Source organism: Aquarana catesbeiana, linkage group LG01, assembly GCF_042186555.1.
Source record: "Aquarana catesbeiana isolate 2022-GZ linkage group LG01, ASM4218655v1, whole genome shotgun sequence".
Classification (NCBI taxonomy): domain Eukaryota; kingdom Metazoa; phylum Chordata; class Amphibia; order Anura; family Ranidae; genus Aquarana; species Aquarana catesbeiana.
In genome coordinates this window covers 146,921,694-146,937,749 of record NC_133324.1, presented here as the reverse complement: position 1 = coordinate 146,937,749, position 16,056 = coordinate 146,921,694, and positions in this window count along the sequence as shown.

The window sequence follows — 16,056 nt, the reverse complement described above, 5'->3', positions numbered from 1 at the left end:
CTGTTGCTGCTATGGTAAATCTGTTGTTGTTGGGGGTTATATTGTTGCTGGTTGAGGCCTATTATTTGTTGCCTTCTGCAGGGAATCTATTTTACCACCTTTCTTGTTATCATCAACAAATTCCATACAAACTACCTAGCGCCACAAAATTATACTTGGTTTGGTATTCTCTGAAAGAGACAGGACTGGGAGATGGGCAAGGGGTGGAACCAGGGAATTGAAGGTGGGTAGGGGACAGAGACAAGGGGTGACTTGGAAGGAAGGAGTACCTGCACCTATTCTCTGAGAAAAAAAACGTTCTGCTCCTAATGGTTCTAAAATAGTAATGTTCAGTTTTGAGACCAAAACTTTTTAACTGGATTATAAATGACAACCACCTTTTGCTGTAATTCCAACCTTTAGTCTGTTGAGATATGTCTCTACTATCTTTCACATCTAGACTTTGATAGTTGCCTACTCTTTTTTGCAGAGCAGCTCAAGTAATTCCACAGATTTTAAATAGGGTTTAAGTCTGAGCTCTGACTGGACCATGCAAGGACATTCACCTTTTTCTCCTTCAACCACTGTATGGCCATTTTTGCTGTGTGCTTTGGATCATTGTCATGTTGGAAGGTAAACCTTCTCCCCATTGACAACTTTCTGGCAGAAGGCAGCAGATTTTCCTCAAGAGTTTGATGGTATTTTGCCCCATTCATTTTCTTTCTATCCTGACAAGTCCCTGCTGCAGAGAAACACCCCCATAACAGGATATTACCACCTCCATGCTTTATTGTAGGAATGTTGTTATTTGGATGGATTTCCACCAGACATATTTTTTGGTGTTGAGGCCAAATAACTCAATTTTAATCTCATCAGACCATAACACCTTTTTGCATGTGGCCTCAGAATCTCCAAGGTGCGTTTTGGCAAAGTTCAATCATGACTCGTGTGGCCTTTTTTGAGGAGTAGCTTTTTTCTTGCAATCCTCCCTTACAAGCCGCATTTGTGGATAATTTGTGATATTGTTGTCACACAATGACCACTCTTTGTCATACATTTCTGCAACTGCTTCAGAGTTTATGTAGGCCTCTTGGTAGCCTCTTTGACCAGTTTCCTCCTGGCTCTTTTATCCAGTTTGGAGTGACATCCTGATCCAGGGAGGGTCTGTGTTCTACCAAATACCTTCCACTTCCTAATAATAGACTTCACTGTGCATCTAGGCATTGATAAAGCCTTTGAATTGTTTTTGTATCCATCTCCTGACTTGTGCCTGTGTTCCGTCAGATTAGGCGACCCGTCAGATTTTGTAATGGAAATGTAGTCGATTTTGCAAAGGAAGTGTAGTTCTGTCACAGCCATCTTGGTACACCCCACACTTGGCCACAGTAAGGCTACAGTCAGAAGGCAGCAAGCAGACATATTTTTACACCCACAAAGTCTTGCATTTCACACTTATTTTTTACCAGTAAACTGAGCTTATATAGTGAAATACAGTATTTTGAGATCCGTTTTACTGTTTTGATGTTGAATTTTAAAAACAGCGATGTTCTGTCAGATTAGCAAACCTGTGAGATCAGCAGGCTTGGCGCTGCTTTTAAAATTCAACATCAAAACAGTCAGACAAATTTCAAAATACTGTATTTCACTATATAAGCTGAGTTAACTGGTAAAAATACCTATGATATGCAAGACTCCGGTGGGTGTAAAAAGATGTCCGCTTGACAACTTCTGACTGTAGGCTTAGTGCAGACGAGTGCAGGGTGCACCAAGATGACCGTGATGGAATATTACTTCCATTCCAAAATCTAACAGGTTGCCTAATCTGACAGAACACCTGCCCACAACTTTATCAAAGACATCCCGATGACAGCTCCTTCCCACCCATAGTTGATTGTTTGCTTCAGTTGCACTACCAGGGACTAAAATGCTCCAGGAAAGCTCTTCTCATGCTGAGCTAATCCAAATTACCACAGCTTATCACAGTTTAAAGTCAAATGGTTTTGTGTGCCATTGAAAAGGCGATTAGCTACACCTGATTGAGTTTAGAAGTTATTTTTAGGGGGGGGGGGTGATCCTTTTCCCAACACAGTAATTTATTTTTGTATTATTTTTCTTCTGACATGTTGGTGGTATATCTTTCACTTGGATATTATAGGTTGCAAGTAAATACAGCTGGACAAAACAAAAACGGTGTCTGTCTTCATTTCAGGCTGCAAAGCAACAAAATGTGATTATTTTAAAGGGGGGTGATTCTTTTTTATACCCACTGTATGTAAAAGAAAAAAAGTGTGGCGCTTTTAAAACTCAGTGCATTAAATAAAATAAGCGTATGTACAAATAGTGGGATGGCAGATCGGACCTAATCATCACTGTTCAATTTAAAACTCCAGGCAATAAATGGGGTAATTTCCCCATGCTCTAAATCTGCTAGTCTATCTAAATATGAATCTTTTGTGATCTCTGGTCCTCTTCTCGTATTAGTGGCTGGTGATCTGATGCAGCTCTCTGTTCTCCTTATAGGTCCAGCCAATGAGTTTAGCGTTCACTCTTGGTGCGCAGGACCCTGTAAGAACCCCCTGTTGGAAACATGTGATTGACAGTTGTGGCAGCCAATAAGCAGCACCTATTTGAAAAGGAAGCAACATGGGCTGTGCACACCAAACCCTCCCACTCCACAGAGCAGAAGAAAGAAGACCTGAAACCTGATGTGATTAGCATGAGGAGTACTTAAAGCAATAAAAATATTTTACCAAAAATTTAATATATTGCAGCTTACCAATCATTAGATGGGGTGGCTGCATTAGTTTTCTTTCCTTAGTTTTTTTTCTCCTCTGTTTTCACCTGGTGATCTGGCCAGTAACACACCTCCTCTATTAGAGCTCCCCACTCTGGATGAAGAAGCACAGGGGACATCTTTGGACAGCAGTATTGTCAGTTTGGGGGAAAGAGTTTTAGATATACTAGCAGATTTAGATACACTAAACACATTGAAGCTGAACTCCAGCTTACACTTCATAAGCAGTTGCAGAAAATGTTTTTTTCCTTTGGGTAAAAGTTTTACATAAATAAATAAAAGCTGATCATTGTAAGCACCCCTGTCAATGGTAAATGGTTTGCCTCATCCTTGTAACTGATATATATTGTTCTAGAGCTTTTGTAAAACAACAGACTAACTGCCTGGATCACCAGATGAAAACAGGAGAAAGGAAGGCTAAAAAAGAAAACTAATGCAGCCATCACATATAAGAACTGGTAAGCTGCAATAAAAATATTTTGACTATTATACCACTTTAAGTAAACAGGCCTTTTTTTTTTTAGATTTTTTTCTTTTTTAAACAAGACCTTTAGATTTGTTAAAGGAACCCTGTGGCCAGAACATTTATTTAAAAAAAATCTTACCATAATGTCATATGTGCATTTAATGCATTTTATTCATACGACTTACCTGTCATAGCCTGCTTTTTGTATACATTCAAAAGCCCTGATACAGTTGCTGGGTGCCACTATCTTGGATGCGGTGCGTCCATAAGGGCGCACGGGCGCCGCCCCCTCTCTCCTGTCACCCCCTCTAGCACCAATAGATAGATTCATGCATTGCATGAATCCATCTATGGCCGCCGCTGCCATCCCCTATTCAGGTGCCCGGCCCCTGTACGGGCACCTGAATTATAACGGCAGGGTTTTTTTTCTTTTGAAGCACCTGATTAGAGCCATAGGCTCTAATAGACGTCAAAAAAGGTGATCTGCGAGCACCATGCTGGGCGCTTGCAGGTCACTCAACTGTGTTAGAAAAGCAAATGAATATTCGCTACCCGTCACCTGATTGGCTGAAATGACAGGCACTGTCAGGCATCCAATCATAGCAGAGGACAGGAAGAGAGGACGGGAGAAGACATCAAGGAGCTGTTCCACTGCCACCGAGACAGGGTAAGTACAGACGGTGGGCGGGGGCACACTGACAGCATTTGATATGGCACAGTGGCTGTGTTTGATGGGGCAAAGTCGGAGCATTTGACGGGGCACAGTGAGGCTGCATTTGATGGGGCATAGTGAGACTGCATTTGATGGGGCATAGTGAGACTGCATTTGATGGACACAGTGGCTGCATTTGATGGGACAGTGGCGGCAATTGATGGGCACAGTGGCTGCGTTTGGTAGCACAGTGGCGGCAATTGATGGGCACAGTGGCTGCGTTTGATGGCACAGTGGCTGCGTCTGTCAGGCACTGTCAGGCGTCCAATCATAGCAGAGGACAGGAAGAGAGGACAGGAGAAGACATCGAGGAGCTGTCCCACCGCCACTGAGATAGGATAAGTACAGACGGTGGGCAGGGGGCACACTGAGAGCATTTGATATGGCACAGTGGCTGCGTTTGATGGGGCAAAATGGGAGCATTTGATGGGGCACAGTGAGGCTGCATTTGCTGGGCACAGTGGCTGCATTTGATGGGCACAGTGGCTGCGTTTGGTGGCACAGTGCCTGTGTTTGATGGTACAGTGGCGGCAATTGATGGGCACAGTGGCTGTGTTTGATGGCACAGTGGCTGCATTTGATGGTACAGTGTCTGCGATTGATGTTACAGTGGCGGCAATTGATGGGCACAGTGGCTGCGTTTGATGGCACAGTGGCTGAGATTGATGGTACAATGGCTGCAATTGATGGGGGTTTTTTTCTGAATTTTTCAGTTTGTTTGCGCCCCCCCCAAAATTTTGAGCACCATGTGATGTCAGCAGCCCAAGCACTCTCAGAGCTGCCACTCATTTACACGCTATAGGATTCCCCTTTGCTCCTCCCTTGAAAGCTACATAAAATGTTATGTATGGAGGTGAAGGGAGGGGCGGAGGAGTTGGGCCAGCACACAGAGATGAATTAGATACTCCCAGGTAAAGAGAGGATTATGATGTGCAAGTAAAAACTGTGCTAGGGAATTGACTATACAGTTTTTTCCTAGCAAGTTCAAAGGCTCATTGCGAGTGAATAAAGAATCATTTATAGAAAGAAAACATTGCAAGCAAGCATGAAAAATACTTGATCATTTTTTAAGTTGGTGGCAGAGTCTCTTTAAGGTTGTTGTGAATAACACAAGGGCAAATGAAAATGTGGATTGTCTTCCTCTGGATCACCAATGGATGTTTATTCATTTTTTTAATTTTTATTTTTTTTACCTGGAGGGGCATGTCTTTTTTTTTTCAACCAGAGTGACATGTAGTTATGTTTTTCTCACAATGATACCAGTTCATGTGCAGTTCACTCCTGTACTAGCACTTTAATCTCTTCGCTGTGTCTCTTTTTCATTTTTGCTGACTTTCCAGCAAGGACGCACTTTATTGTCAGATAGAAAATAATAAGCTATCAACATACAGTACACAGTGCTGTTCATATTTTACTGTGAAAAATACTTAATTGGAATCTAGACTTTTTTTTTTAATACTTCTGGGTGGTATGTGTTTCCAAATGTTACACTGACATTTAGGCTTGTAAAATGAAATAAAGCTCTTTCAATTATTGGTGCATTGCAATAATTACTCACGGCTTTGTCGTCTTGTTTTTTTATCATAAAACCGATTAACGTGTTTCTGTTCAATATTATTTTTTCCTATTTCTAAATATGGTGAAATTTACTATTTTATAATATGGGACTGCCTTGATGCATACAGTGCAGCATTAAAGGTATATGACTGTCAAGTCTTGAAATTATACAGGGAGCACAAGCTACCTGCTCAGTACTTCTTCATTCACGTGTTATATTGCACCCATCAAGCCCGGGTAATCTGCAGAACTGGGAACCCTTATGTGTGATGCAACACACATGCAGACTTTTATCCATTACAGTGTTAACAGAGCCTAAGACAGGGGCAGCCCGTCCATCAAGGGTGCACGGGCGCTGCCCCCTCTATCCACGCCAACCCTTACATGGTTAATGGATAGATTCATGTATAGCATGAATCTATCCATGGCCACCGTGGCCACCCCCTATTCATCACCCTTTCAGGACGCTGGGCGCATGAATTACAGTGGCGGGGGTTTTTTTTAAGCACCTGATTAGAACCATAGGCTCTAATAGGCTTCAAAATAGGGTGGACTCCGAGCGCAGAGCATTCTGATACCCATTTCCTGATTGGCTGAAGGGTCAGGCGATCCTATTGGACATCTAGGAGAAGGAGGAGGGGGATGCACGGTGGAAGGCGCCGTGATCCACACCACAGGAGGAAGAAAGCCACCGGACATGCTGCTCGCCTGCTTCCTAGATGGGGTAAGTGCCAGGCTTTGATGTCCCGGCTGTTCTCCCGGGGGGGGGGGGGCTTTCATGTTGCATTGCAGTCCATAGTGCTCACAGCATAGAAGTTAGTTCTGAACAGACTCATGTATCCATAAGCTTAGTAGTAGCAAAAAGAAAAACATTCTGGCTTTGAGCCAAATCCTCCTGAAAACAAACTACTATATATCCTATTAGGGTCAGTGCCTCGGCGCTGGGAAGATTGTGTAAAGATTGGGCTCATGGTACAGGACCCTTTAGCTGATGATAACATAAGCATTAAAGTAAGCTTATAATAAGGCTTACCTGTAGGTAAAATGAATATCTCCTAAACTTGCACCGTTTAGGAGATATTCGCTCTTTTGACAGTCAGTAAAATCACCAGCGGATGCGCTCTGAAGGAACGGCATACATGTGCTGTTCCATCAGTGCACTGTGCCGTGCCTATGACTCCCGCGCGCACCTGTGGGAGTGACGTCATTGCGGCTCTACCATTCAAGCTGCAAGTGCCCACGAACCCGGAAGAAAGACCGGGTGAAGACAGAAGTCCTGTCAGCAGTGATAGCTCGCTGTTCGAGGACTTTGTTCTAAGGTAAATATTTATAAAATGTGCTAGTATGTGATGCTGCCATCAGCAGCTGGTTGGGCGGCAGACAGCAGATCACCAGAGGCAGGCTTGGCAGTAGACAGCAGATAACAAGAGGCAGGCTTGGCAGTAGACAGCAGATCACCAGAGGCAGGCTTGGCAGTAGACAGCAGATAACCAGAGGCAGGCTTGCCTGCAGACAGGAAATCACCAGAGGCAGGCACTGAGGCAGACTAGACCTGGGAACTGAGGCAGACTGGACCCCAAGGGAGGTGAACACGCACATCGGTCCAGCATGCATGCAACCAGCGATCGTCCCACACACTCAAAAAATGTTGTTTAGCCTTTCCTAACATTTTCTAACATGGAGGAACCTTGGCAATAACTTTAATGCCTCAGTGAAACCCCTATTAATAAATAGTATATCAAAGAATAAAGAATAAATTAGACAAGGCAATGAGGCATACTAAGTGTACTTGACACTCTGGGTTACGTTACAGGACAAAATGATTAGTAATTATAACAGAATAAAACAAATAATATAAATAATGTCCAGATAAAAGAGACAGTGAAAATTGTGTCAGCCTGGGTCCATGATGTCACAATGGGGGGGCGGGGTCTCCAGGTTACATCGCCGAATGGTCACACCCCAATGCTATATAAGAACCGTCAGACACCGGAGCTGAGGAGGTCACATGATGTCAGAAGGGGGCAGTTCCACCGGGTGGCGTAGCCAGGTGGCCCTGCCCCTTGCCTATATAAGAAATGTCAACGCATGGAGCAAGCATACGGGGGGAGGCCTCCCAGGAGGCGGGGAATTTTAAATTTTTTTCTATTCTTTGAGCTGGCAGGCGGCGTGATTGATGATAGATTTACATCGAGAGACACTATTTTTTTTTTTAATAAAGGAACTGTCAAAAACTGTCTTGTGTGGTTATTACTTTTGTACACTTTTTTGATGAATGGGTAGGGGTACTATGTACTCGATACACATTCACATGGGGGGGGCGGGATCTGGGGCCTCCCTTGTTAAAGGGAGCTTCCAGGTTTCCGATAACCCCCCTCATCCATAGACCCCAACAACCACAGCTCAGGGTTGTTGGTAAGAGCCCTCCTTTCCCCAAAGCACCCACCCCCCATGTTGAGGGCATGTGGCCTCCCATGGTTTAGGAGGGGGGCGCTCGCTTGTCCCCCCCTTTCCTGACCTGCCAGGCTGCATGCCCAGATGAGGGTCTGGTATTGATTTTTGGGGGGACCCCACGCCAAAAATGTTTTGGGTGTAGGGTTCCCCTTAAAATCCATACCAGACCCTCGGGTCTGGTATGGACTGCTTGGGACCCCACGCCCTTTTTTTAATAGCCGGGTGCCGGCAATTGTAACTGCTTGTCATTTTAAATTTCATTGTTGCACTTTAAGCATAATTCAAATCACTGTTCCTGAAAACACTATCATTTTTTTTTTTTTATTGATACATGTCCCACAGGGCAGTACCCAGACCGCCATACCCCGTTTATGGCCAATTACTTGCATATAAGCCTTCAAAATGGACACTTTTGATTTTTCCTGTTCCGCTCCTTCAATGAGGTTTGCCGTTCAGGTTAGAACATTACCCCTGTTTGGGAGTTCTGCTGCAAACCAAACAGAGGGGGTGTTCGGCACATCCCTAGTCCAGAGTAGCAGCTACCATATGTTAAATTTTTCTGTGTGGAGACATTAGCCAGGAGCAGATTATACAATGTGAAAGGGCTGCTTTAGTGCAGGGAGAGCTTTTCAATAAAAGTGCTTATAATACTTCATTATTTTCAAAAGTTGGCTTTCCATCCTAAGCTTGACAATGTATTGACAGCATTTCATCAAGCCAACAAGTTTTTTTCAAGTAGAAAAGGAAAGTTGGTTCAGCCCCATGCACCTTATACAGGAAATTGTTACGTCAATGTGTGGCTGTCTTTACCTGGATGTATAAAGAAAATTATGAATAAGGACATCATCTCTGTGTGAAACACGTCAACCTGCTGTCATCTATGTTGTCTGGTGTATCATTTGGATGTTGCAATTAAATGGACTTAGACTCCAATTTTATTTGCAGCCATTGCCTTTATTGATTCTGTTTCTCGGAGGCGAGTCAGGGCTAGCACGCACACACGGAGCAGTTTATTGACTGATGCGCTCACCTGGAGTGGTGCCTGCTTCTGGTTCCTTTACCTGGATGTAGCTTCCTTGTTGGGTTCCTTTCAAAAAGATTCACTCTATGTTCTAAAAAACTAGGACAATGCAATTAATGCTCTGTGAAACTCAATATAATCCCAGCATTACCATGAAGCTCACCCACTCCTGGTGTATATGCTGTAGATCCACCAAAACAGTGATGTAGCACCTCCTCTTTTAGCACTCCTTGTCAACTATCAGAACAAACACAGGAAAGATGGTGTGGCCAGGTGTTTGGCTAGAAACAGAGCGGGATTTTGTACAGTGTGCTGCAGTGCTCTTTGTGCTCCCAATGGACTTCAGCTGAATGGATTAACACTACCTTGCCTCCATTCACCAGGGGGAGCTGACAAGTAGAAAGAGCTCAAGATACCTCGTTGGAAGCATTGAATCATGGGAGATGAAGTTCACAAAATAAACTTTGCTACAGCAGGCAATGGACCATTGTACTACAATTCCCAATGCGAGTTGTTTATAAAGAGAGTGAAAGGTGTATTATCACAGACTGAATACCAAGGGATTTCCTCTTTGCTGCAAGGAGACTGAGGTGTGCACACCACTGCTCTTGTGTGCACATCAACCTGCTACAAGCCTGCGACTATGTACTGAGGACCAGAGTTGTTCCAGGCAGATCCAGAAGTAAGCTGAAATCTGAATAGCGGGACCCCTGTTGCTGTACCACTGGCAATGGTGAGAGGACTCTGCTGAAAAGTATCTGTTGCTGCTAGCAGAGACTGAGCACATAGGGACTGGCCATTTAAATAGTAGATTTTTTTTTTTTTACTGCATGGGACATGTGATTATTTACTGGAACTGTACTAATTTTTGCCACTGTAAAGATGCTAGCTGGCTGAAAAACTAGGGCTAAAGACTGCTCACTCAGAGAGCCACTGTACAAGAAATTCGCCAGTTTTTCATAGTAAGAGGTTCCTCTTTAGGGAGTTATAAATTTCATCAGTGACATTCTTACAAAGAGGTCACTCTAAAGTGGTGTGGGGAAATTAGCTCGTGGGGATCCCCTTTTCTGAATGACAGTCAGCAAACGGGCACTTTCTTAAAAATCTGGTGGATGCCAGGTTTATTTGCAGGAGGTTTGCAAAATAAAAACAAACAGTAACTTAAATCTTTGCCGTCTGGCGCTAACTAAACAAATAGTCTCCTCTCTATACAGTGCGGGGCTGGTCCCTGTCACCCACAAAAAACATGCGGAAAAGCAAACCTTTTAGTCCACCCAGAGCTCCTCTCACTCAGGTTCCTTCCTGAGTCTCAAAACCAGAGAGACCTGCTGTGCTCTCTTCCTGGATATTTAAAGTCCAGCTGGCTGTGGACTCCAGTGGACCCGAACATCCGGACTGGAACTCAGCCTGCCACAGAGGCTGGAAAAACTGGGCCGGATTCCGGTTCAGTCCCTTTCAATGGAACAAATGCGAGGTGAAATGTACCTATTATTGTGTATCTCACCTCGCATACCGCCACAGTCTACTGTTTACAGAGGAGTTTTTTGCAGTATTGAGTATCATGGCTGTTACTGTTTTCTAATGCCATCACTTATTGCTGATTTTGTGGATTACCAGGTTTACACTAATTAGCTACATAGAGCTCCATTCTATGCTGCTATAGCCTAGTGATCATATTGTCTAGTGAACGGTGATTGATCTAATTCTTTACTTATTTATTTATGTGCATTTTGCTGTTTACTTCAACCCATAGCAATATATTGGGTTAATTTACCATTAACCAGTCTGATGTTGCTTTTTGATACTGAAACTTAGTTGTTTGCAGGGTATCTATATTTGTGCACTCAACAGCAGTGCAGTGTCCATGTGCTGGTGTGCTAGATGGGCTGAGGTAGTTCTCAGAATTAAAGCAGAAGAACAGAGAACCCAAGCTACCAAGTGATGCTAAGAGCTTTTCTAAATGTAAGCTATGCTAGCTATAAGTACATATACTAATGTAAAATCTGTTCACCTTAGTCAATGGCTGTTCTATACCAATGGTTATTCACATGAATAACCTTCAACATATGTTCATTATTTAAAAATATCTCCTCTTTATTGCAAAAACTGGGCAAATGACATTATTTTCAAGTAGATTTATTACATATGAGGTGGCCTCCACACTAAATTTAATAAATCCTTATGTGATTCTGCTTTCCTTGCTTGTGTTGTACTTGCTGAGCTCAGGCTATTGCAGTGCAGCACAATGTCACCATTCCTTCACAGGAATTCTCGTTTAGGAGATGTGACCAGACTAGCAACTGAGCTAAGGGAATTCAAACACAGAACTAAGAGTCAATTAGATTATTGTGAAATTATCTATGTACAAGTGATAATGGCACAGCAAGCACAGATGACATGGTAAGGTGAAAGACCAAACTGCACAAAATACACAACAAAACAGGATAATACACACTAAATACAAGGCCCGCTGGATAGAGGGGATACAGGTACACAGAAAACAGGGAAAGGTTGTGAGATCAAAGTATAGGAGACCAGGCTAGGGCATATGATTCAAGAGAAGCCTTGGGATATGAGAGGCAAAGATATAATGCCTTGCAGCAGTCAAAGCAGGGGACTTCTGCTTTACCTACTGGAAGTACATGTTGAACATTTGCAAGCTCCCTACACATAAGTACTTGAAAAAGTGCCTGCATACAGATAGCCTTACTACGCTGTCTACCTTTTTGGTTTGGCAGACATTTTATGTGTATGACTAGCTACAGCAGAGAATTTAGGATTACCCAAAGTGGACATAAAATCCAAATAGAAATGTTAGGCTACTTCTGAATGGTTCCCCATTGTGACTGATAAATAACTGGTAATCTGCATCCATTGAGCTGTTGTAAAATATTAGTTGGACTGTGAATACCCTTTTCCTACTACCATTTTTAAATCATGGGTCAAATCTGTGTCAAAAAGGCTATTTTAGAATTTTTTAAAGAAAAAATTTAAAAAATGTAATTTCTAAGTTTGTTGTAATGTTCTTTCTTGAGGAGATGGGAATGAGTATTTCACTCACTGGCCAAACTGACACAATGGATCCATGCAAATGAGAAAAGTCTTAAATCCCAATTTTTGCCTGTCTATGTGCAAACTTAAAATAAATTCCCACCGTGCTCCCCCGAATCCTGCATAATGACCAACCATCGCCCGAGGTATTCCTCCAGCCTCCACTCTCCTGTGAAGGGAACCTCCATGGATCACTTTGTTGAGCAATCCACGGCTCGAATGGCCCCCACTCCCCCTCGGACATAGGTAACACAGCACATGCTGCAGCCAATATGGTGCCCGCTTCCTCTGCTGTGATGAATACAGCTGAAACACCCACAATCATGCAGGCTCCCTCAATGCCTGCATAGGCGGACCCAGCCTAACCCTGCTAGCATGCTGTGGTGGCACTTTTGACCCCTATGGTCACTCAAGCAGTGGACCAAGCGGTCCTTAAAGGGCTAGAACGCCTCCATAATGAGCTTCGGCTCCAAGCCCTGCATATTGACCACACAGAGGAGATAGAGGATGATGCTACTGCTATGTCTTCTGCTATAGCCAGGCTCTCCACTGTTCAGACGGATTTACAAGAAAAAGTGGACGATTTAGAGAATCGCTCGAGACGCAACAACTTGCGCATCATTGGGCTCCCTGAATTGTATTCCTCTTCCAGGCTCACCACCATCTGTTCCTCCACCATCCCGGAGCAGCTGGGGTTACGCACTCCATGCATTGTGGAACGTGCACACCGCATCGGCCAGCCATCAGAAATGCTCTCCAAGCCCCGACCAGGGATTGTCAGGTATCTCAACTACGTGGACAAACACGCCATACTTCAAAAATTTTGCAGAGTGCGCAATCTATCTGTTGATGACCATCCATTGCTACTCTTTGCAGACTACTCTATTGAAGTTATGCGCCAGCGCAAGGCCTTCTCCGCCGTCTGCTCCTCACTTTACAACCATCGCATCAAATTTACACTAGCGTACCCAGCAACCCTGCATTTCCAACCAGACACTGGTGAGCGCCTTTCTTTCACTTCACCATCTGAAGTGGAGCACTACTTTAACACTACACAACCGTCAGCTATGGAACAGGAAGATCCCATGATCCTTCCTCATCCAGGAGATCTGCTTCATCTTCCAGAAGTTAGCAAAGTCCTCAGAAACCTCCCTTCTGTTTACGCGCAACATGTAGAGCTGAGCTGAGTTTTTTTATGACACGCTACCTCGTCAAATTTCTTAATATCTTAGAGTGATCACTTTGGTCCTCCAAATTTTTTGATTGTAATGTGTATGTAGGTAGTGCGTTATTCATGCTCATAGGCACATTTTGTGAATGATCTATGAAATTTTATGTAATTGTCTTGATTTTATTTTTGTAATAAATACAGTTTTAATACAATTGTGTTATGCCTAAAAACACCATCATCCAAAAACTTTACTCTTTCCAATAATCCAACTATCCGGACGTGGCAAATTATACCTAAGTGTCATATCCATAGTACCACTCTGTGGACACACAAATTTCTAATCATCTCCCTACAAGCGGGTGCGCTTCGGACCCCCAGATGATAACTGCGCACCGCTGCCTGCCTGCTCCCACCATAACTGGCGGTTGCTAGACTTTGCTTCTTCTATTTCCCAGCCAGCCATTTCTATTGTCCTCCACCCTGGGCTTCAAGTGCCCCTTGCCTCCCATGAGAGGTGAGGCCCCCTCCCATTGAGGGACCATGGCTCTTCATCATTTTTTATTTTTTTTTCCTTTTCTCTACCCCTCCCAGAGGGTCCTACTGACTGCTGTCTGCTGCCTGGAGCACTACACTGAACTATCTGCCCTGTTGTTTCTTCCTCAACTTCGGTTCACCTTCTCTTCTCTCCCCCCTCCCCCTTCTTTTCTTCCCTATTTATCCTCACCACCCCTCCTTCTCACCTTCCTACCTCTCCTACCCCCCTCCTCTCCCTCCCCCTCAGAGCTAGCACATATCTGCATACTCAGGGAGAGTGCTCTCTGGCGTAGGTCTTTTTCTTTTTCGGGAGTGTTCTCCATGGGGAAAAAAGTGAAGTCCCCCACAGGTTCATGGAGGCTTGCCCTCCCCTTTATTGTTATTTTACATGTCTGGTTAAGTAATATCTGTTCTCTCCAGTTATTTTTAGTACTCCACCAAAGTGTTACTGATACCGGACCCTATGGGGCGATGTCTGTAGTGGTACTACCCCTATCCGGGCTACCTCACGTTTACCTAATACAACAACCATGGCTCCTTTGGATGCTGGGAATCACTTAAAGGTAATTTCATGGAATATTAAGGGGCTTCATTCCTCCAATAAACGCATGCAAATTCTGAGACACCTCAAGCCTCTGCGTGCAGATGTTGTGCTCCTACAGGAGACTCATCTGGCCGCAGAGGACTTTTCTCGCTTTTCTAAATTCTGGGTAGGTAAGGTCTATGGCTCTCCAGTGGTAGAACGTAAGGCTGGAGTTGCAATACTACTTCACAAAAATCTCCACCACAAGTTATGCTTCATAGAGACGGACTCGGTCAGTCGCAGACTCACACTTCTCCTAACGGTTGCCTGCTGTGACATAGCTATCTGTAATGGCTATGCACCTAACTCTCTCGGGCAAACCTTTTTCCAAGATTTCAACTCTTGGGTTTTCCAGAGCCCTGAACACTTTCATCTTATGGGGGGGATTTTAACTCTGCCATTCACATGTTGTACAAGGAGGATTTGGATTTTGTGGGAATTTCAGAGACCTGGTTCAACAGCTCTCATGATTGGCTGGCAACCATTCACGTGTATACCCTTTATCGCAATAATAGAGAGGGTAAAAAAGGGGGAGGGGTATGCCTATATATCAAGAATAATTGTCAGGGAAGACATCTGCAGAGTGCAACTGTTGTTTCCAGGCGCATACCTGTGTGCAGGCGCCAACCAAGAATGTCCAGAATGACTGCGGGCGCTTCTGCGGACGCGCATGCACGTGCGTGAACGTGACCGCGCATTGGCGCGCGCGTGTGGACACCTGTTACCAGAACTAGCGCCAGTCGGTCTATTTAAACTGAGCTTTAACACTGGCTGGTTGCTGCTTGGTCTACAGCGTTACCTGAATCCTGATTCCTGTCTATTTGACTTCTGCTACCGATCCAGCTTGTTCCCTACTACCGCTGCCTGCTTCCTGCCCTGACCCTTTGGCTTCCCATGGACTATTCTCTGTCTCCAGTTCCTGTTACCTAGCACAAGTTGCCGAACCTGCTTGTGACCCGACTACGCCTCTGCCTGCTGTTTTTGCCTGATTTGCCCGTCTGTTTCCAAGACCTTCCTGTGACCCGACTATGCTTCTGCCTGCCACTTCTGCCTGATCTGCCTGTCTGCTGTCTACCCGGTTTGTCTGACCCTGCTTCTGGCTGTCCAGCCTGCTTCAAGCTCCTGCTTCCTGCGGTGCTTCTCTGCCCATCTCCTGCCAAGTCCGCCAGCCATCTGCCACCTTGCTTGCCTGCTATCTGCTGCGTCACGGCTTCCTGCTGCGAGTTCCTGGCTTCTGCTGATACAGACTTCTGGACTGATCATAGACACTCTTGTGTCAACCCAGACAGTGTCCAGTGCTGATTCTTCTACAGTGATGACATCCCCCGAGCCACGGGTGCCTTGTCCCGAACGGTTCTCCGGCGACCGGTCCAGGTTTAGAGCATTCCGCAATGCCTGTCAGCTCTATTTTTCACTTCAACCACACTTTCTCTACCGAGACTACCAAGGTGAGGTTTGTCATATCTTTGCTCCAGGGTGAACCCCAAACCTGGGCTCATCGTCTGTTGGAAGTAAGGGATGCACAACTTGATACCATGTCCTCCTTCTTCCAGGCTATGTCCCAATTGTATGAGGACCTTCAACGAACTGCTACTGCCGAGTCTTCACTCCATGCACTCCAGCAAGGTCGCCGAGCGGTCGAGGACTATGCTACGGACTTCAGATGCTGGAGTGCAGACACAGGTTGGAACAACGCAGCATTGCGGCATCAGTTCCGCCTGGGATTAGCGGAGG